Source organism: Myotis lucifugus, unplaced genomic scaffold (assembly GCF_000147115.1).
Source record: "Myotis lucifugus unplaced genomic scaffold, Myoluc2.0 scaffold_481, whole genome shotgun sequence".
NCBI lineage: Eukaryota > Metazoa > Chordata > Mammalia > Chiroptera > Vespertilionidae > Myotis > Myotis lucifugus.
Genome location: NW_005871529.1, coordinates 308,665 through 332,758, shown reverse-complemented (window position 1 = coordinate 332,758; position 24,094 = coordinate 308,665). Strand labels below are relative to the sequence as shown.

Below are 24,094 nucleotides of genomic sequence, written 5' to 3'. Positions count from 1 at the left end.
AGCTAAAATAGCCTTGATTACTGGCTGTTACTTGGTTATGAAGCGACTGGGATACGAAGCAATAGTTGATATTTGTGTCTCATTTACCAAAGAAATGTTTCTGGAACTCTTTCATGGATGATAATTTAATTCATTCCGATTCAGGTATACATTTAGGCTATTAGGTGTTTCCTCCCACCCCATAAAATAGTAGCAAGTGCAGAATTTCTTGCTCACAAATAGACCTTTCTAATAATCTGAGTCTAGGGTGAATCTGTATACATTCTGGGCCTTGGAGGTTTCCTGGCCTTTTCCCTGGACTCTTGCTCTTGGGATAGATTAGATTTAGAATCTGCAAATAGCAACCCCTGTGGCAGGCTGGTTGGGGGGTATTGTGAGGTTCCGCAAAAGTACATGATGAGGCATGCTTGTGTTTGGTTTGCGTGGAGCAACAGTGACATCCAGTGCTAAGACAGTTGATGTGAAGAGCCTGAAATAGTAACATCACATCACTTCTTGGTAAATGAACAAATATCATGACAAGGGAAATGTGGTTAAGATGAGTGTTCTCACTAAGAGCTGCTAACAACAGGGGCAAATGATGTTCAAGGTTAGAGAGAACATTCACAGGGCACATTCTAGCAGAAAGCAGTGTTGCAGGCTTATGTTTCATTTCCAGCCTCACTTCTGAGAAATCAGGCAGTGCCCTGGGGCCCTCAGCACCCTCTCAGTTTATCTCTGGGTACCCTCTCTTCACTTTTGTCTCTGAGATAGTTGCGGGGCCCTTGAACTCTGGTTACTCTGTAAGTGTATCTCTCAGTACTCACTAAGTTTATCTGTAAAATGGAGATGGAGACACCATTCCACTGTTTGACTATCAATGCGTCAGGTTCAGCATTAATTGGTCTGGAGTTAGCCTTTCTCCAGGTGTAAGATGAATCCTTAGAGACATCACTAAAGATATAGAAATGACCAACCAGCTTGTAATTTTATTGGGGTTATTGCAGATTTTATTGTGGTCTTCTCTCCAGGGAAACATTCATTTCTCGGTGCTCTTTCTATCATTATCAACAAGCACTGAGAAAGCCATATGCCAGTCTGTGTATTTCTTCACACTGTATGGGTGATTGCTATATTGCTGCCTGTTTGAAGAAGAGTTATTTTCTGATGCTACAATACAAAGCCTTGTCAATTTATTTGATGTTTACAATAAATATTCCCTATTCCTAATCAATATAGAATATATTGAATACCTATTATAAGTAGGCACAGTGGTAGGCCCTCCTCATACATTATATTTAATGTTTACATTATCCACATAAAGTGGGTTTTGCCTACACTTTATAGATGAAGAAAATGAAGTTTCAGGGGCTCAGTAATTTTCCCAAGTTCTTAAAACTGGTAAGTGGAGATTGCAGGATTTGAACCCAGACTTTCTGGCACCGCTGTGCCTTTTCTGAAAATAGAGTACAGAGTCCTGAGTCACATGGGTAGCATTTCAAGGACCCATAAAGGCCATGTACCTGGACCTCTCTTTGAGGAAGAGCCTGTGATAGTTAATTTTATGTCAACTTCCCTGGGCCATGAGGTCTCCTGAGTGCTGGTTAAACACTGTTTCTGGATGGGTCTGTGAGGGTGTTCCCAAAGAAGATTAGCATTTGAATTAGTAGACTGCATAAAGCAGATTGCCCTCCCTAATGTAGTGGGCATCATCCAATCAGTTGAGAGCCTGAAGAAAACAAAAAAGCAGAGGAAGGTTGAATTCATCTCTCCCTAACTTCTGGGCTTGGGGCATCAATCATCTCCTGCCCTCAGTGCTCCTGGTTCTCATACCTTTGGACTTGGACTGGAAATACATCACTGACTCTCCTGGGACTCCAGCTTGCAGGTAGATAGGAGGCCATGGGACTTCTCAGCCTCCATAATCATGTGAGTCAATTCCTTATAATAAATCTATCTATTTCTCACTCTGTTCTATCGATCCTGTTTGTCTGGCAAACACTGATTACTACAGAGCCTTAGTTCTAGTTATGGCTTTTATATTTAATACTTTTACACGTGTGTGACACATGAACTACATGTAAACCCAACTAAATTTTAATCTCCTTTACAGCAGTGATGCTAGTTTTATTTTTTTCTTTGCCATAGACTTTAGCACAGTTTTAGATACATGTCAGTTCCTCCTTTTATATTTGTTTACAATGGAAAGATGAACCAAAAATGGCCTTACCCTCAAATTTTGATTCCTCTCATTCCCTTTCAAATGCTTTCAAAAAGCAGGGGGTGGGGAGGGTGTAAAGACAGTCTTTTCAATGAGTGGCGTTAGCAAAACTGGACAGACACATGCAAAAAAATAACCCCACAATGAAACTGGACCACTATCTTATACCATATAAAAAATAAACTCAAAATGGAATAAAGACTTAAATGTTAGGCCTGAAACTATAAAAATTCTAGAAGAAAACATAGGCAGTAAACACTTTGACATTGCTCTTAGTAATATCTTTCTGGATATATCTCCTTGAGTATGGAAAACAAAAGAAAAAAAATAAACGAATGAGACTACATAAAAATAAAAAGGTTTTTTTGCACAAGAAGGAAACCATCAACAAAATGAAAATACAACCTAGTAATGGGGGGAGATATTTGCAAATGATACATCTGATAAGGGATTCATATCCAAAAATAGATAAGAATCCCATACAATTTAGCACACAAAAAAATCCAATTTAAAAATGGTCAAGGACCTGAATAGATGTTTCTCCCAAGAAAACCTACCCAAGGCCAAGAGACATGAAAAGATGCTCAACATCACTAATTATCGGGTAAATGCAAATTGAAAACCTCAATGAGATATCACCTCATACCTGTCAGAATGAGTCTTAGCAATAAATCAACAAACAAGTGTTGAGTGGCTATAGAAAGAAGGGAACCCTTATGTTGGTGGGATTGTAAAATTTATGCAGCCACTATGGAAAATGGCATGGAGACTAAAAATATTAAAAATAGAGCTGCCATGCAATCCAGGGTGTTTATCCGAAGAAAACAAAAACACTAATTTGAAAAGGCATATGCATTTCTATGTGCACTGAAGTATTACCAGTAATAGCCAAGATATGGAAGCAACCTAGGTGTCCATCAATAGATTATTGGGTAAAGAAGATGTGTAACATATATACAAAGGAATATTATTCAGTCACAAAAAAATAATGAAATCTTGCCACTTGCATGGATGGACCTAGAGGGTATTGTGCTAATTAAAACAAGTCAGAGAGAGTAAAACAAATACCATGCGATCTCACTTATATGTGCAATCTAAAAACACAAAATAAATGAAACAGAAACAGACCCATAGATTCAGAGAACAAGTTGATGGTTGCCAAAGGGGTAGGTGTGGTGGAATGGGAATAAATGAATAGGATAAAACCTGTCCACTTCAAACAAAAAAAGAAGAGTGGTGGAATCATGTTTTCTAAGAAAGCAAAGTCACCTGGTATCTTCTATTTGGATTCTATACACTTTTGGGTTCTGTGGAAGGCAGGGGCCATGTCTTTTAGATTTTTGATAATCTGCAATACACAGTACAATGATTTAGACATAGAAAATGCCCAATATAATTTAAATCTAAAGACATATTGGGTTTTCTTCTGAATACTTTAGTTAGTAGGAAAGTAGTTTTATTTCCCAGAGGCAGAGAGAATATAGAGATACCAATTCCCATTTCTCAGATGAATAAGGCCTTTTGCTCAGAAGAATCAACCAATCCCTGTCTGTTCATGAAGAAAAGATCAAACAGGAGAAATCTCCTTTTCAGTCTAAAGGATGGATTTTGGAAGAATTCAAAGTACCCAGGGGGAGGAAGAGGGTCCTTCGATAGAATCTGATACAGAATTAATAAGTAAGCTCATGAACACACAGTTCCAGTATAGCACAAACTGAATGAATGAACTAGAATCCATCTTTTTCTTTCCTTGTGATCCTTTGGGAGGCAAAATACAAGAGATGCAATTTGAGATAAGGAAATGTTGCCTGGCAGGTGTGGCTCAGTGGTTGAGTGTTGACCTATGAACCAGGAGGTCAGGGTTTGATTCCCAGTCAGGGCACATGCCCAGGTTGCTGGCTTGACCCCCCAGTGTAGGGTATGCGGGAGGCAGCCAATCAATGATTCTCTCTAATCATTGCTGTTTCTATCCCTCTCTCTCCTTCTTCTCTGAAGTCAATAAATAAATATTTTAAATCCTTATTTCTGCTAAAGAACATGTGCAATGAGGGCTCTCTCGTAAGCAACTGAGTCTGTAGATTTTAGTACCAAGACTGGCTTGCAATGCTTACTAATATGTTTATAGTAGTAAATAAGTGAATGAATAAAAGTGATAAATGTTGAGTAGGGATTTTAATTTGGAAAATGAAGTCCAGAACAGGAAATACCGAGCTAACTGTTTCTGAACATGTTAGTCATGCGCTGTTTAATACAGTAGCCACCAACTGCACATGGCTATTTAAATTTAATTAATTAAATTGAAATAAAATTAGAAATTCGGTTTTTCGGTCTTACTAGCCACATGGCAAATATGCAATAGCACATGCATCTAGTGACTACCATAAGGTGCGGTGCAACTATAGAACATGCCCATCGATATTGAAAGTTCTATTGGACAGTGTTCCTTTAGGTTACAGGGTTTAAGAAAGAAAAGGATGCCTTTAATGTTTTTTAAATGTTTCGTGTCTATCCCAGCTCATAAATAGAAAATATTCAGAGCCTCAGGGCTCTAAGAGAGTTCTGGAATAAATGATGTGCATCTGCTGGGGAGCATTGTGGGTTGTATTCCACAACAGCAAAACCAAAAAAAAAAAAAAAACTGGAATGAAAAGCTGTAGGGTAGGAAAGGATCCTCAACAAATCCCCTGTTCAGCTCAGTCCCTGGTTATTTGCATTAGGTTCTGGGATTCCAAGTTGTCCTTTTGGGACTCCTAGGACTGGGAACAAATCAAATTTTTACATTAAATTTTCTTTCTTTGATTACAAAAGTTTATTGGAACAATTTATAATACAAAAATAAATAAGCATGTAACATTAAAATTCTCCTAGTTTTATTTTCTTCCTAAAAGAACACATTTTAGAAAATATTCTTTGACTTTTTTCTGTGCCTTTTTTTCCTTGATGTCATGCATCATGAACCATTGTCTATGTCAGGGGTGGGCAAACTTTTTGACTCGAGGGCCACAATGGGTTCTTAAACTGGACCGGAGGGGCGGAACAAAAGCATGGATGGAGTGTTTGTGTGAACTAATATAAATTCAAAGTAAACATCATTACATAAAAGGGTACGGTCTTTTTTTTTTTTTAGTTTTATTCATTTCAAATGGGCCGGATCCGGCCCGCGGGCCGTAGTTTGCCCACGGCTGGTCTATGTCATTGTTTTTAAACATTCTGCTGCAACATCTTATTAATGAGGGCATTTTATCACATTTGGTGGATTGATTATACATTACTTAACTGCCTCTAGTCAATGGACATTGAATTCACTTTTGCTGTCATGATTATTTTTTTTATGAACACACATTTAATAAACATCCTCACTGAAAATGCTTATATACTTCCTTAAAATTATTACAAAAGCTAGACATTCTGGATCAAATTATACACACAATTTTAAGTCTTTTTGGCACACATTGCCAAATTGGCCCTCTATATTTGCATTTACACTTGAGTCTGCCACTGTATTTTCACTAGAAGAACGCTCTTCTCATAGAACCAGGTAAAGGTCCTTGACTGTTACTCTTGGAATTCAACCTGGAGGAGGAGATAAAAGCTCATTTCAGTGGAATATATTTTAAAATCTTAGCTATATCTTAATAAAATGTAGCAATGCTTTTGCTCTTGTCTCCATTTCTAGGATAAATGCCCAAATTCTGGGGCATATTTCTGGCTTCAGATCTTGGCTCTGCTACTGGCTAGTTGTGAGACTTTGGGTACATTACTTGACTTCTCTAGCCTCTCTTTCCTTATCTGTAAAATCGGGATAAAAAATAGTATCTGCCTTGTAGGATTACTAGGGTTATATAAATTAATATTTGTGAAGGGCCTACAACAGTGCCCGGGCCTTAGTGAGCATTATAAAGTGTTTGTCGAGTAAATGAAATAAGGAAATCTCTTCTTAAGCCTGTTGTTTCACTTCTTCATGTTTTCAGAGTGTGTTTGTGTCTTTTCTGCCCACCCATTCAGATTTTATTGCTTTTGTTTCTTTGTGATAGCTTTCGGATGACCTTTTAAAATCTCTAATTTTTTCCTGTTATCTTGGATCAGACATTTAGGACTCTCTTGCAGGGACTGTTTTACATTGAGACTGAATAATAAGATATGTCATAATGTTAATAATTGCTAACACTGAACACTTAATTATGAGCCAGAAACGATACTCAGAACTTCATCAAAAATCTTCTTTAATCCTCACAAACATCTTCTAGAGTAAGTACAGCTATTATCCTCACATTAAATAAGAGACGAGAGATTAAGCCACTTTCCCAAGGTCGTACAAGCAGGGGCAGAGCTGGGCTAGAAGCTGGATTTTATCTGAAGCTTTTTATCACCACCTCCCCCGTTTCACTCTGTTGAAGGCACAGGCAGATCGAAAACTCGGCTTACTTTTGATTAGCATGCTGTTGATGATGACAATAATATCAACAAAGCAACAATAAAAAGAGCTGCTCTTTCCTGGCAGCCTCCTATTGTTAGGCACTTGTTCTCATGTAGGCCTGTTACATTAAGCAAGGAGGCTGTTAGACTGGGGTGCTTCATTTTATTTTTTCAATTACAGGTTACATTCGATATTATGTTGTATTAGTTCCAGGTGTGTAGCATAGTGGTTAGACAATCATATACTTTGCAAAGTGTTCCCCTCGATATTTCCAGGACCCACCTGGCACCAAACATGGAGGTGGTTCTTAGGTCAAGGTGCCCTACGTGATCAAGCCAAAATCTAAGCCCAGAAATGCCTCAAGGTTACAAAATCAAAACTCAATGAGGAACCAATCACAAAACGGCAACTAGGCTTTACTCTCTGGCCAATCAAATAATTCTATTGATTGATTGATTGATTGATTGATTGCTTCTGCACTTTATGTATGTCCAGGGCTCCTGTTCTCCAGCATTCCTACTATGTACTTATGGTTTGGTGAGGCTCTAAGTGCTCAAATGAATTCTCAACATTTTCGGTATGCCTCAGTTTATTTTTAACAGGTATTGAAATAACTTCTTAGAACCCAAATGGAAAACCTTGCCAAATCTGGTAGCTATCAGGGCTATTCTTTCTATCCCACCTCCTCAAGACCTGCAGGTGGGATCCTAGGGTGAGAATTTTTGCCAGAGTTAGCTCTCTGGGATCTCTGTGGTCCCCCAATCAAGAGAGGAAGGCAAAATTCCATGTTGTTCCTTCCTTTCCAGATCCAGATTCTTGGGAATTTGGGGTACCCATTTGTTATCAATCCTTTCTCCCCCAAGACAGCTATTTTCTTCTTATTTGTGGTGTTTTGTGTCCTGAAAACTTGGTTGAGTATTCTGCCTGCCTGGGGCATGCAGGTTGTTTATTCTTGTGTATGCAGGCAGCTCAACTGACAGGTTGGGGGCTCAAAAATATGGCCAAAGAGAAATGTGGGTTGTACTCCACGTGCAGCTAAGGTGTTGCTGACTGTTGCCAGCTTTCAGGGGAATTCAGTCTTTCTTTTGCCTGCCGTTGGAAGCGACTCTGAATCTTGGGAGGATAGTATCTTCTGCACCCTTGTGGGAGGGGGGTGAGGGGGGGAAGAGGAGACACCTCTTTTGTTCATGGGGTCATTCAATACTGTCAGGGATGTTTATTGTTAGTCCCAGCTGAAACTTGACAAGATAGATGAAAGATTTTTTTATTTTTTATTTTTGGTAGCTCTGTGGTATGAAGTTGGCCAAATTGGAAGCTGATATTCAGAGAACAATAGGAACTTCTTTAAAAAAATATTTTTATTGAATTCAGAGAGGAAGAGAGAGATAGAAACATCAATGATGAGAGAGAATCATTGATCGGCTGCCTCCTGCACACCCCACACTGGGGACCAAGCCTGCAACCCGGTCATGTGCCCTTGACTGGAATCAAACCTGGGACCCTTCTGTCCGCAGGCTGATGCTCTATCCACTGAACCAAACCAGCTAGGGCCAACAGGAACTTTTTAAAAGGCTTCCTCCCCTAAAATAAAATGAAACTATGGCCCCAGCTGGTTTGGCTCGGTGGATAGAGCGTCGGCCTGTGGACTGAAGGGTCCTGGGTTCAATTCCAGTCAAGGGCACATGCCTGGGTTGTGGGCTCAATCCCCAGTGGGGGGCATGCAAGAGGCAGCCAATCAATGATTCGCATCATCTCTCTCTCTCTCTCTCTCTCTCTCTCTCTCTCTCTCTCTCTCTCTCTGCCTTCCTCTCAGAAGTCAATAAAATATATATATATATATATATATATATATATATATATATCAAAAAAAATGAAACTATGTACCCAGAGGTAAAGAACAAGTATTCTATACATTAACAGCTCTACTGTAAATTTAGAACACTGGAACCATTTTATTTCTATCTTAATTGAAGATATTCTCCCTGATATAAGGAAGCAAACTAAAGATAATGTAGCTGAATGGGTGCATTAGCCCCTGTCATATCTTTCAAGTTGCAACCCAATTCTTTAAGGAACTGAAAGCAATTGTCCTACAAATTGAGCCAAAATTTATTATTTGGATCTTTCTGTCATCAAGCCATGCTATGCTACTTCCTCTGGGCCTCCTCAATTATATACCATTTAGAGAAAAAAATCGATGTTTCTATTGAACACGTGTCAATATATATCTTTATATGTCTGGATTTGGGGGAACCTAGAGCATAATCTTCTCAGATGAAGCAGTATACCAATAGAATAAATTCTTGTGAACAAGAATTACATATTGTTCTTTTACCACATATGAGTGTAAAAAATCAAGGAGACACAAAGTCCAGCTGCAGGAGGCCTATCTCTGCTCTTACAGTGGGCTGGGGTGGGTGAAAGACTATAGATCTAGTTTATGGTTTGCTTGAAGCATTAATATTTATCCTTTACTGCCAGGAATGCTTGTGAAGCTCTGTCACTCTAATTTGAAAATGCTTTTGAGGAGGGCTCCACACTGTCTGCCCTGAAATGGGACCTTGCTATTCTTATTTGTAAACTGTCAGCATGAGGCAGGAACTAACCATTAGTAAGATTTGTTTTTACAAAAATTTAAAGTGATTGGGAAAACCCCAAACATCTATAACTCCAACTTCTTTTATGCCTTATAATTTTCTTTCTCTTGTGCCTTATGGAAAAAGCATAGCATCCACTGGGTTTTATCATTCATTTTTTTGGACTTTTAATTATCAGATGATTTATGTAAATGCTACATTTGCAGAATCAGTTCATGAACATAGGTTATAAGAGAATCAAAGAGCATTGCAAAAAGTTTTGCTCTGTCCCCTCCCTGCTCTTAAAAATGTCCATATGTTTAGTTCTACTATGTGTCTCTACCCCTAAACAGCAGATTGTTTTCTTTGATTTGGGGGAAATAAGAAAGAATGAAAATGTGGGAAAATTTTCTCAAAGCTATTTTCAACTTATAGAATCATAATTTACTCTGAGATTATAATGTTTCCTTCTTCATTTTTGAAATCTTATTTCTCTAATGAAGGTATGGTGATAAAAAAATAACTAATTAAAATGTTCTTATGTTCCAAAATAAGATACTGATATCCTTATGATGCCCCTTATCCTTTAAAAATTTTCACTGTTTGGTAAACTCCTGAGCACTCATATTTTAGAGAATAACTAAAAAATCCTAAAGCAATTATGAGAGTTCTTGGAGGAAGGGATGCTAAAGCAACTAACTATTTTCCAGTGTGCTTGCTTCCAGAAGTCTAATTAAACTGAGCCATTGATAATAATGTTCTTAGAATTCACTGTACACACCTGATACATAAAGTGAAGACACAACCTGTTTTTATTTTAGAAAGGATCTACATGTTTCTGCTTTTACATCTTTGCTTCAAGTATTCGTTAAGTTAGAAATGCCATCCTCCTGTCTTTGCCTACTGAAATCTTCATGTCCTTAATGCCTAGTTCAAATACTTTCTCTTTCATGAAAAAAAGTCCCTGATTGCTTCCACCTCCTTCTTCCAAATATTGGAATGTTTAGCATAAATCTTCCTCCTATTTTCTTTTTTTTTTTTTTGAGGAGAAGTATAACGCTCTTGGTAAGCAGTGTGTACTTGTATGGGTTTTCTATGTTGCCATACAAAGGGCCAAAAACTAGGTGCATTAAGACAACAGAAATGTATTGTGTCACAGGTATTGAGGCTAGAAGTCTGAAATTGAGGTGCTCTCTCTGAAGGCACTAAGGACAGAACTGGTTAATGCCTCTCTGCTAGCTTCTGATAGCCTCAGGCATTGCTCAACTTGCAGAGTGATCACAACACTCCATCTTCACATAGCATTCTCCCTCACTTGACATAATCTTCCCTCTGCATGTCTTCCTGGTCAACACTTCTCATTTTATGAAGACAGGAATTGTATTGGATTAGGGCCAACCCTAATCATCTCATTTTACTGATTAGCTTTATAAAGGCCCTAATTTTAAATAAGGTCACATTCTGGGATGTTGGGGGTTAGGACTTAACCATATCTTTTTTGCAGGGACACAATTTTACCCATAACAGTAATCTGGAATGATTGATCCATTAGGATTCTGAGAAACACTGAGGGATGAGGTTGGAGAGATAAATAAGGGACAGACAATAAAGGCACTTTCTACCAGGCTACAAGTTGAAACTTGATCTAATTTTAAAGGATTGGATCATATTTAGGAGAGGAATGATATGATTATATTTAGGTCTTAGGGAATTTATTCTGTCTTGAATCCTTGTATTACTAGCTCAAAATTCAAAGTCCCACAGGAGTTGAAAATTTAAGTGCTCTCCCCTGGCCACTTAGGGCAAGAAAAGAAAGGACATAGCCCTTCAAAGTTGGAGACAACTACCTTTCAATCAAGACTTCTCTCAGTGGCGGATTTCCAAAAGAAAGAGTGGGCTACCTATATAGAAAGAGAGGCTGTATATGAAATAAATTGATAAATAATAATTATTATTATATTTCTTAACACAAAATGATTAAAATAGAGTTTCATAAAATCCAATTTCAATAAAATCCAATCTATTTTGCAAGACAATCATTGACGATACAAGATGTGTGTGTCCCAGTTATTTACTGTTGCTAACAGAATACCTGCAAAGCTTAGCAGCTGTGCCTTAATAAAAAATATACATGTGTTCTCTGCCCTAGTTTCTGACACAGACCTCATAAACCCTTTTAATTTTCTGAAAAATGAGAGTCATAGAAATGTCTTAACACAGAGCTCCTAAATCTGCTGGAATTTCCTGTGTGATAGCAGCATCTTTTGTTTTAATGAGGTGACTCTTAGGGAGCTCCTAGATAGAGGCTGGTTATTTCTGAGGAGGGAAGAGGAGCTGGAGATTGAGTTAGTAACGGATCATGCCTACGATGAAACCTTCATGAACATTCCTGAGGGGTTCAAGAATGCTTCTGAGTTGGTGAATGCATCCATATGCTGGGAGGGTGGTGCACCACAGCTCCAGGGGTACAGAAACTCCTGCACTCGGGACCCTTCCAGACTTCACTCTTTGTATTTATTTATATCTTTTATAATATCATTTATAATAAACTGGTAAACATAAGTAAAGTGTTTTCCTGAGTTTTGTGAGCTGTTATAGCAAATTATTGAACGTGAGGAGGAAATTTCGTGAACCCCAATATATAGCCAGTCATTCAAAAGTATGAGAGATCAGGACATGAGATTGACATATAAAGTGTGTGCGTGTGTAGGGGCATCCTTGTGCCCTTGACCTGTGGGTTTATGTTAGTTCCAGATAGCTAGTATCAGAATTAAATTGAATTTTAGGGCACCCTATTGGTGTCTGAAAAGCTGCAGAATTGGTTGGTGTGGGGGAATAAATTGGTGTCAGAAGGAAGTGTTATGAGTAGAGAAAGTTTACCTTTAGCAATTTAATACAATAGCCATTTTATTTTCCTATCTAATAAAGATGTGATATGCAAATTGATCATCATTCCAACACACAAGATGGCCACCCCCACGTGGTCAAAGATGGCCACCCCCATGTGGACACAAGCTGGCCACCAGAAGATGGCCAGTAGAGGAGGGCAGTTGTGGGGGATCAGGCAAGCAGGGGAGGACAGTTGGGGGGGGGACCAGCCCTGCAGGGGAGGATAGTTGTGGGGGGACCAGGCCTGCATGGGAGGCCAGTTGGTGGGAACCAGGCCTGCAGGGGAGGTCAGTTGGGGGCGACCAGGCCTTCAGGGGGGGCAGTTAGGGGTGACCAGGCTGGCAGGGGAGGGCAGTTAGGGGCAATTGGGCCGGCAGGGGAGCAGTTAGGCATCGATCAGGCTGGCAGGCAGAAGCAGTGAGGGGCAATCAGGCAGGCAGGCAGGCAAGCAGTTGGGAACCAGCAGTCCTGGATTGTGAGAGGGATGTCCGACTGCCCGTTTAGGCTTGATCCCTAAACAGGCAGTCGGACATCCCTTGAGGTGTCCCAGATTGGAGAGGGTGCAGGCTGGGCTGAGGGACAACCTCCCCCGCCCTCCCCCCCCCCCCGCATGAATTTTGTGCACCGGGCCTCTAGAATTTCATAATTTGGGATCAGGAATTTGGACATAACTCAGCTGGGTGATTCATCTCTTCCATATATCAACTAAGGATACTTGTTGATATTAAGCTGGTATGTAGGCTTGTCTTGAGCATCAAAGAAGGTTATTGGGGGAAATAACTAAAAGATTAGAATCAGCAGGGACTATCAACTGGAGCATGTACCAGTGGTCTCTCCAATGTGGCAGTCTCAGAGTAGCCAGATTTCTTACACAGCAGCTCAGGGCTCCCAGAGAGAGTTTCAAGAAGCTTGAGGAAGTTGCAAAGCTTCTTGTTAATCTAGCCTCAGAATCTCAGGATGTAACACATTCTATTGGTCAAACAAGTTACGATCTTGGATTGAAGAGAAAGAGAATTAGACTCCCCTCAATTGGAGGAGTAGTAAAGAATGTGTACCCATCTTTATTCCACAGCAGGAGTTAATATTAGTATAACTATTAATAGAAGTTCCTCATATATTTTTGGAGATGCTGATAAAGTTTCTAAAAATAAGCATGTAAGCAATGAAGCTAATCAGGTGCTTAGTTGTTCATTATAGTATTATGTATGCACTTATGATAAGTATAAATAAAGCTAGACCTTTGTACTGGAAAACATTACTCATAGTTCAAGATTTGGGCAATTTTGAATTGAGAGCACTTACTTAGTTAACTGTTTAAGGTTTTTTAAGCATCTTATATTCCTATATATCACAATCCTATATAATAAAAAGCTAATATGCTAATTAGACCAGATGGTGGAATGACCTTCCGGTATGACCTTCTGGAACAACCAGTCGAGTGGGGCTGTGGGGCCGTGGGCCGCGAGGGCTGAGCCCCTTGCATGAATTTTGTGCACCTAGCCTCTAGTACAATAAACTATTATAATAGTACAATATGAGAATCATCAAAAGTATGCTGTTCATTTAGACATTATTAAAATGTTAGATGTGCACTGACAGATTTCAACCATTATATATATGAAATATACCATAGTTAAAAAAAAAAAAGCTTTGAAAGTGTTGCCATAATGTGTTGTGAACAAAGATTGAGATCATTGGGAATATTTAAAAACCCAGCCCTAGGATACTCTATTTTCTCACTTTTACACAGTTCCATAAAATGCAAATAGCAGTTTTATTGTTGCTCTCTGTTGTTTTACAAGTTTAATGTTGGCAGCAGTCAGGGTTATGATGCAGTCAGCATTTTCAGACCGGCATGCACGAAAACATTAGATCCGAGAAGAGAGTCTCAGCTTCACTGATATCCTGTAGTGTTTTGTTGCGGGAAATGCCATGCTGGTGATTATAAAGGATGAAGTCATATATTTCTACCAACCACATCCTACCATTATGGTAACTCTAATTGTAGTGAGCTGTAGAATCAATGGAAGAGAAAAAATAACTTCCTTCCAATAAAATAAGAAACAAACAAAATAAAACATTAAATGTTTAGCAACCTTTGTTTAATCACATAATATACAAAAAAGGGTACATTATGGTCCTTAAAGAACAAAGGAATAATAGAGGATCTGTCTGAATATATACAAACTTATTATTATCAGCATCATTGTGTTGTATGAATTTGTTGTCCCAAGACTCACTGATTGAAGTTAAGCAATCTCAACAACTAGTTAAGACACCAATTAGTCTGTGACAAAGTCATGTTGCCTTTCACTAATTAGAGTGCCATTAACTACTTTTCTACCAACATATACTCTTCTGCTGTGGACAGCCTATTATTTTCTGCATTTTTCTTACCACTAAAACCACAAAATTAGAATTGAATGGTAAAGTTGGACCTCTCTGAGACTCATTTCCACCAATGGAGTCAATATTTGCCAATGCTGGGTTCAATAAGAGGGTAGATACTTGTGTCCCATGGAATGATTTTACATATTGGTCCATTTCACAATATCAAGTCCCTAAACAAAGATTCAGGATCTTTCGCTTTCTTCTCAGGCCCAAGATAAAAAAAAAATTCAGATTCGCTTATTCAATATTTTGTTTCCAATAACTAAAATATACAAGCATTATGCTGGTATAGGGTTCAAAAGATGAGTGAAAAATGTCTGTTACACAGAGGTTTACAGTAAAGTCAAAGAGGAAAATACCTACACATAAATATTGTAAGTGATGATTTTATCCTTTGAATTTGCTCAAGTGAAACTTTAAAAGATTTTACTTAAATTTTAAGAATAATCATTTGAGCTATTATTTTAAAGCTTTACCATCTTATTGTACAATAAATTAAAACTTTGGTTAATTATGCTAAGATTACCATAAATTCTCAATTTCAAGTCATTGAATTTAGCTGGGGAATCCAATAGAGCAGTATTTGCTTTTACTTTAAAATTACATTTAATCTCCATCAAAGTTCAAGCCAGTTGCAATCCTATATAATAAAAGCCCAGCAACCAAACGGCAGAATGACCAGAACGATCGCTCAACCAGTCGCTATGACCGTCACTGACCAACAGGGCGCAGATGCTCAATGCAGGAGCTGCCCCCAGGTGGTCAGTGCGCTCCCACAGTGGGAGCACCACTCAGCTGACTGGGATGAGGGATGCTCCCACAGTGGGCTGATCCCCACAGGACACCCCCCCACCACCACCAGTGCATGAATCCTGTGCACTGGACCTCTAGTGTAAAATATAATAGACCTCTAATAAAAAGGTATATTTTACCCATATTAAATTTTGAATGTTGTATTCATTCTGGGATTAAACACATAAACTATTATGAATAAGAGGAACCTACATGATTAGGAGCTTGAAGTGCTAGATAGTAATATATCTGAAAACCTGCTGTGCAGAGATTCTTAGTGGTGGTGTGACAAAGGATATTAGTGCCACAATGGTCAGAATCTATTTTCAACTCTGACTCCTATCCACACACAAAAGATCCAATGTAAACCTCCCTTTGCTACATCCTAGGGTCTACGCTCAGATCAAGGCAGATATTACATTATCATAAAAGAGTGGTGTTTAGAGAGAAAACCATAGGGCAGAGGAAGCAGATAGAAACCTTCCTTTTGGTAACAAGTAAAACAGCTGCCAGCCTTTTGTTCAACTTATTGGAGAGAAGCAAAACCTTACAGAATTAGTTACTAAAATGGAACATAAAGTTAAATTTGAAAATTTCTAATCCCCTGGAATAGTCAGGGATATTCTTTAGGGCACTAGGGATATTAAACAATATCCATCTTCAACTGCTTTTAGTCTTCAGGGTCTAGTGTTGTCTGATATCCAAAGAAGATAATCCATGTGCAGGCACTGATGTCTGTTAGATTATATGGGACACTCCCTAATTGTATTCTATGAAGATAATTCATTAGGGGTTTAAGTGTGATTTAGCATAAAGACAAACATGTAAGACTTTCATATCAAGTCATCTGCAAACTAAAAGAGTACAAGTTCCTTTCCTTCTGTCAGAACCTATGTTCCTTCCCTTAAGGCAAATCAACCGAGTGGTGAAGACTTGGCATTGCAAGGGCCTGCCTCTCAGAGCATAAGAAGCATCCTTGGTTCTTTTCCCTAATCCAACCTATAGACTATTCAGATTTCACCCATTGTCCTATTTGTTTACTGTAGTAAGAATTTTTCAGGTCCAGGATCCAATCCAAGATCACCTGTTGCATTTCAGTAGTCATGTCTTTTTAGCTTTCCTTAACCTGGCTCAGTCTTAATTTTTATTTGTCCTCTCAACTGTGACATTTTGAAGAGCTGGGGCTATTTATTTTGTAGAATATCCACCAGTTTGGGTTTGTCTGAGACTTCATCAGATTCAAGTTTGGCATAGGTGGCAGGAATCCCCCAGAAGTGATGCTGTGTTCTTCTCTCAGCTGACTCAAATTTTGCAGTTTTTTATCCTTATTTTTGCAACTTAACCTGTCTTACAGGACACTTCTACTCAGCCTACTTTTTTTTCCTGTGCAGGAAAACAGCAAAAACAGTAAGACAGTGTATGGGTAAATTAAAGATCCTATCAGGTGGTAGATAATAGTGACTTGTTTTGATATAGGTGATCTTAACTTTGATCACCAAGTCTCAGAGGTGTACTTCAAGTTTCTCTACTGTAAAGTTACTATTCTCCCCTTTGTAATAAATAATTAAACTGTGGGGAGATTATTTGAAATTACATGAAAGTCCTATTCCTTATGGTACATTGATGGCTCTTGCCTGAATCAAATTACTGTGATGTTTGCCAGATAGAGTTTTTTTAAAATGACATTTTTATTGATTTCAGAGAGAGGAAGGGAGAGGGAGAGAGAGATAGAAACATCAATGATGAGAGGGAATCATTGATCAGTTGCCTCCAGCACACCCCACACTGGGAATCAGAAGCCTGCAACCTAGGCATGTGCCCTGACCGGGAATCGAACCATGACCTCCTAGTTCATAGGTCAATGCGCAACCACTGAGCCATGCCAGGTGGGCCAGATAGTGATTTTAAAACTCTATCATTCCTTCTTCATTTATTAGTTAACATTTTATTGTAAGGGTATTTCCTTCTCTATATCTGTCTGTCAATAATGGATCCATGGTTTCTGATTTTTATTCACTGCATTATAACCCATTAATATCATTAATTATTTTGATGCTCAGTTTGTCTCAGATTTGGCCGCTAAGGGCTCCTTCATGCCAGCTTTTGTGCCTGTAATTTTTTGAGCACATCCTTACTTCTAGCACAAGATGGTCCAGGCTTGCTCTCTCCCACTCCCACCCCTGACGTCTGGGAAGTGAGTGATATTAGAACCAGAGATCTGGAAGCTAGGTGTGCTCATGGCCACTGAGGTTCCATTGTTTATGCCCTTTCAGTGTAGAGACTTGGTAAAATAGCCATTTCATATCATTTTGCCTTTCACCATTTTATATGTATAGCTTCTTCCTCTCAAAATGCCATACACTGCGAGGCTGAAACAACAAATTTATTTCTCATAATTCTGGGGAGTCCAAAATCAAGGTGATGACAGATTCACTTCCAGGTGAGAGCTCTTTTCTTGAATTGCAGATGATAAAATTTAATACTCTTTTCTCATATGGCCTTTCCTCAGCGCATGGAGAGAGAGAGAGAGAGAGAGAGAGAGAGAGAGAGAGAGAGAGAGATCCTCTCCTTAGAAGTCACCAATGTTATCATGCGTAATATTGCCAATTAGACCAGACATCCTTCTGGATGACCTTCCGGATGAAGCCCAGGCTGCCAGGGAAGCCCGGGTCCCAGGTGCCAGAGAGAAGCCGGTGCCAACAGCGGGGGAAGGAAAGCCTACTCTTGCACAAATTTTGTGCCTCGGGCCTCTAGTAATTATATAAATAAAAATATGGAATAATATTTTATACACTAAAAATGGCTAAAGTATTTCAACAGTTTAAATTATACAACCTGAATGACATAAATATTTGGAATTTAGGTGAGAATGGTTTGTATCTTTTAGGTTGAGGTTTATTATACTGTTCATTCATTTGACGGACATTTACTGAGTCTTCACTCTGTGGCAGACACTATTTAGGTACCAGAGGTGTTTAGTGGAAACCAAACAGATCAGACGCCAGCTCTAATGGAGTTTCTATTTTGGTAGAGAGATATAGACAATACACAACTCAATACAAAAAATAAACAAGAAAACGTATGAAATAGTAATAAGCTCTTCAAAAAGAATTAAGTTAGGATGTGATACTGGATTACTGGTTCCTACTTCAGAATAGGTGGTTAGGAGAGGCCTCTCTGAAATGGCGTTGAGAAGCTTAAGATCTGAGTGACAGGATCCAGCCAAGCAGAGAAGCCAAAACCCCAGTGTTCTGAGCAGAAGGTAGTATAAAGTCCCTAAAGAGCCTACTTGGCATGTTCTAGGGAAAGAAAGCCAGATCAGTGACGAAAGGCAAAGAAGGTACAGCTTAGAGATGAGCTCAGAGAGACAGGTGGAAAGCAGTTCACACTGGCTTTGTAAGTCTAGGGAATTTGGATTTCCTTTTTGGGGAGATGTGAGCCACACTGAAGTAACGAAGTGATACAACTGAATGTACATTTCAAAAGATCACTCAAGCCACTATGTGAAGAATCGATCATGGAAGGTGTCAGTTGAGGCTGGGTTTGGGCGCATGTAATAGAAAATCCAAGAACAGTAGCTTGAATAATATAGTTTCTTTTCTTCTTCTTTTTTTTTACATAACATAATATACGGAGGTAGGCAGTCTGAATGTTTGTAGCTATCTTTGCATTTCCTTTCTTCTTTTTCCTTTTTTGAATTTTTTGAAAAATGTATTTTGATATCAGAGAGGAAAGGAGAGGGAGAGAGAAATAGAAACATCAATGGTGAGAGAGAATCATCAATTGGCTGCCTCCTGCACACCCCCTACTGGGGATTGAGCCCAAAACATGGGCATGTGCCCTGACTGGAAATAGAACCCTGACCTCCTGGTTCATAGGTCAATGCTCAACCACTGAGCCACATCTGCTGGGCTTGTTTTTTTCTTTATGGTCAACATTAGCCCAAGATAGCAAGCCTTTGTTCAATCTAAACAGAAAGAACAATGAAACTTAAGGGACAGAGAGGGCTCCTACCAGATGAATTGTCCTATATAAACAGATTTTTTTTTAGAAATCTCACTTAAAACTAATTGATTGGCCAATACTGTGTATGTGGCCAACACTATTTGCAAAGAGCACTATTTTAAGTTTTGAGCTAGACACAATTCTGCCTCCATCAAAACTGTAGTTAGTTACTCATCTCTCTCAGTTTTTGTTTTCTCATTTATAAAATGACAACAACAACAATAACAATACTGCTAAATAGTTACTTTATTATGGTGAGCTTAAAGGTTAAAGGAGATGGTACAATTAGAACATTTAGCACAATGCATGGACTGTACTATGTTCAGTGAATACTATTTATTGGAATGCAAGCTCCATGAAGGTAGGAATCACATCTGCCTCATGCCAGTTTTCAGTATATATTTGTTGGGTGTTGAATAAATAAATGCCGGAGGTAAACTCTCATAAGAGTTTAGAGGGTATGACTGTGGTTGCGCCCAGTTGGTAGAGTGTATATGTTTGTGTTAAAAATAAACACATGAGGGGGAAATAACACCAACAGAGTGCTTTACAAACATATAATTAACTGAGCCCAGATTAGGCTGTCATTGCATTCTCTGAATTTTTGGAAGAAAATTCATTGCTGGTAATGTTGTCCCTCGAGTATTGCCAAGATTCAAAAATATCAATTTGCTTCAAATAACGTTTGGTGAAGACAGAGGTAATACAAAAGAATAAAGAATTTAACTGTGAAAATTCAACTGCTCTGAGTTAGCTAAAAATAAATTAAAAAGCCAATCACCTCTGTCCAACTGAGGGGGAAAAAAAACAAAAACAACACCTGACCATCGTTGCTATTTTTAAGTTGAATCGCATTACAAAGAGGTAGATTTGTTTCATAAAAAATATATTAATAGCAATAAAATTTGAAAAAAAGGAAAAAATACATTAATGGCTCTTTAATTACTGAACCATTTTTATGAGGTCTAATTTGTTTGTTTTATTTTGTTTTGTTTTGAATAGCTACATAGGGAGGGCTGCTGACTATCTACTAGGCTTTCTTTGTATATCTCTAAGCTCTATTTGTATCTAGTCTTACTTTTTAAAAATGAAAAAGGTTTCATGCTATTACACATTCATCTTGCAGAAACAAAAATGATAGTCACTTACTGACTTAAAAATAATTAGCTTTCTAAGTCCCAATGAATACATTTGGGTTTCTGAAACAGAAGAGCAAAGGTATAAGCATTCCTATCTTTGTGGTAGAAGTCATGAAGCAAGTAAGTCGAGGACCTTATGCGGAAGCTCTTGCAGACCACACAAGTGAGTTTAGATGCTACTTTAACCAGAGGGAGCTGTTGAAGAATTGTGAACAGAGGTATAATGTGTTCAAATTTTTAGGATGGAAATACAATTCTGCCTGTAGGATATAGGATGAGGGTTTGAGGTAGTCATGAGAAAATAGAGGCAGAGGTAACACGTAGAGTATTGAACTGGTCAAAAATAATGCAGCTCTGACTCAGGGAACCGATGGCTAAGTGAGTGAATCAGTGTAAATGATATTTTGATAGTAGAAACAACCATGCTGAAGAGAAATTGTATATGCAGAAGTAAGGAAGAGGAGGAATCAAGGGAGCATTCTAGTTTTCTGCAGAGGACAATGAGATGGTGTAATTAACCTGAATTATGAAGCTAGAAATAAGTTTGAGGAGAAATAGGAGTTTTAGACATATGAAGTATCCACTGATATCCATTAAGAAGTTGGATATAGTGTCATAAAATCCAGAAAAGAGGTTGAACTGTATATATAAAAGGTCTGGAAGCAGAAAATTATGTAGAGTAAGTTGAAGAGTACAGAAGAACCAGCTTACAGGGGAAAGGGATTGCTTGGCAGGGGAATGGCCAGCGCAAATATGCAGGCACATAGAACAGCCCGAAGAATGTGGGAACTAGAGGCAGCTTCATACCAAAAAGTGATGTTGGACAACTACAGAGGCAGGCTGTGTCCAGACTTTAAAAAGGAAAATCTGGTATGTCAGCTATCCCAAAGACCTTGGGCTTTATCTTGCAATGACTGGGAAGCCACTAAAAGATTTTTAATGGGGAGTGATATGATACCATCATGCTGGTGGCAATTATAAAGGATGGAATGTGGCGAGTCTGGCTGGAGAGAGGGTGACTAATTAGGAAGCTCTTGCAACCCCTGGGTGAGAGATAATGAGAGTGTTTACTAAGATATTAGCAGTGGAAGAGGATGTGAGGACAAAGAATGGAGATAGAGTGTTTAGAATTGGTTGGCTATGAGGACAGAGGGAAAGTGAGGGGTCAAGGATGATGCCCCAGTGTTTTTATTTGGGTGATCTGATGAGTATATCATCACATTAAACAACTGGGAAAGATAATAGGGGAAGAAAGGAGAAAGGAGACTGAGAAGATATGGCTAAATAATTAGGGAGAAATTTAAAAAGAAAGTAGTGTCAGGAATATCAAGAATGTAGAGAGTTTCAAGAAAGGTTCTGTAGTGCTGAATGCTCTTAGCAGTCAAGTAAATTAAGAATTAAAACTTTTCCCTCAGATTTAATGATCCGAAGAACAGTTTCTGGGTGAAAGGGTTTCAGTGGGGTGATATGGACAGAAACCAGACTGCTGTGGGAGGAAGACAAAAGGAGGAAGTGGTAATAGTCTATACACCATCTTCAAGGAGCTTAGAAAATAATAGAATAGGGAGACAGAGAAGAAAATGAGACTGTAGAATAAATCCAGTTTTTAAATTTTCTTGACTGGGTGATAGGTCGGGAAAAGTATATAAGTAAAAAGATAATATAAAAATATAAAAACAGAGCACCCGACACACACACACACACATATATATGCTAATCTCTCACTTTCTATAGATTAAATTGTTTAATATGCAATATGAACAATTTTATGTAGGGCAGAAAAAGTAGGAAATAAAATACCATCATTTATTATTAATACTTTTAATAATATAAAATGGATCATAAAATCAATAATATCAGATACCAAACAATAATTATATTACTGCTATACTTTTTAGAATATATTAGTCAAATATTACTTTGTCAAGATTTTTTAAAAAATGAAATCCTGCTTAAGATGAGGAAGTCCTCCTCAACTGATTATATTTTCCATATGTTATTCATTTTTGAGCAGTAGGATAATTATTTCCAGACTTCTAGTTAACCTCTGAAGGCCTCTGGAATGTTTACTTTACTTGGGCTTTGTCTTATTGTTGTGGTGCTCAGTATTCCTTTAGAGTGGGATTTGGATATCGAGAATTAACATTCATAAAACAGCAGAGTCCTCTCATCAAGCAAACAAATCCCAAACACTCTATGGTTTAATAAAAAAAAATTCCCCTTGTTTAAAACTAGAGAATATCAACTATGCTAGAAAAACACTCTTCACATTTGTACCTTAAACCATCTCCCAGGAGCTTTATTTACTCATTAATTCATTCATCACACAGTTTTTATTCTGCATCTTTGTGTCCTAGGTGTTCAGTTGCTAAAAGATACTTCAAAACCACATATATAAAAATCCTTTACCTTGGCACCTCCAGAATTTTTAAATTCCAAATTAGATCCCTAACTATAGGTCTGGCATGGCTGCCCTCTATACCCACTCTCCTATGCCCCACACCATGCTGTCCCTCCTTGTGAATGCACTCCACACCCCTCTCCGACTCTGCTATCCCATACTAGTCATGACTCCCTTTACCATATGAATACTGTCAAGGAAGAAATTAGTTTACATGACTCAAATAGAGGTTAAAGTTTTATGCACATTCAGGAGCACCTGTGGAGCATCAAGGTAACTCCCCTAAATGAAGTAGGATTGACGTTTTGTAGGGTCTAGAGAGGGCTATATGTACTTGTGGTCTGGCTGAGGTTGAAGATTTCTTCAGCTTTAACTGCTGCAAAACCTTCAGTGAAAAAGACTGGAGATTTTTCTGGTTTTCATAGCTCTTGCTAGGGACCATTGGTTCATTTCCCTCCTGGAAACTGTCGGAACAATTCTTTCAAAAGATGTTTTTACAATTTCTGCATTTTTTCAGGTTTAGAAGAGCGGGAAGTAGAAAAAAAAGGAAAGAAAAAAGCAGGGGTTGGGGAGACAAAGAGAGGAGAAACAGCAAATGAGGCAAGGGTTGAAATAAGAGAAACTGGGGTCTGTTTTCATTCTTTTACCATAACAAGAGGTTCACCTTGGTCAGCTGTGACTCCTCATGAAGGGCAGCTTCTCTGAGAATGTTCCCTACTCTCTGATTGAATTCCAATAACTGCCCTGATCCAGCTTCCTTCACCTACCCCACCCTCCACAGGTGCCTAACTTGCTCTGCCTAAGTTCAGCACAGATGTTAGACTAAAATTGTTCCAAAAGGGAAGAAAAGAGAAGGGAGGAGAAAAGAAAGGCGGAAAGGGAGTAAAGAAAGAGGGAAGAGTTAGCTCAATTAGTTCTTTTGTATCTCATATTACAAGACTAGAGGCCCAGTGCACGAAATTCAGGGGTCCCTCAGCCTGGATTGCGAGAGGGCGCAGGCCAGGCTGGGAGACCCTACCAGTGCATGATCGGGGCTGGAGAGGGATGCTGGAGGTTGGCCAGCCGGGAAGGGGCCATGAGAGGGCTCCAGGGCATGTCTGGCTCATTTTGCTCAGTCCCGAAAGGCTGGACCACAGCAGCAAGCTAACTTACCAGTTGGAGTATCTAACCCCTGGTGGTCAGTGCATGTCATAGCAAGTGGTTGAGCGGCCTTAGAATATCATTAGCATATTACACTTTGATTGGTTGAATGGATGACCCGATGACCAGACACTTAGCATATTA

At 38.7% G+C, this 24,094-nt stretch overlaps 1 long non-coding RNA gene across 1 annotated transcript in view; it reads right to left on the bottom strand.

The window, feature by feature from the left end:
- Positions 1–5,523: 5,523 nt before the first annotated feature.
- Positions 5,524–24,094, bottom strand: part of LOC111823407 — a 22,944-nt gene continuing 4,373 nt past the window's right edge. Inside the window, exons 2-3 of the long non-coding RNA XR_002826420.1 lie at positions 11,041–11,094; positions 5,524–5,773 (exon numbers count right to left, since the gene is read on the bottom strand). This is a non-coding gene — a long non-coding RNA (uncharacterized LOC111823407). The remainder of the gene's footprint in view (positions 5,774–11,040; positions 11,095–24,094) is intronic.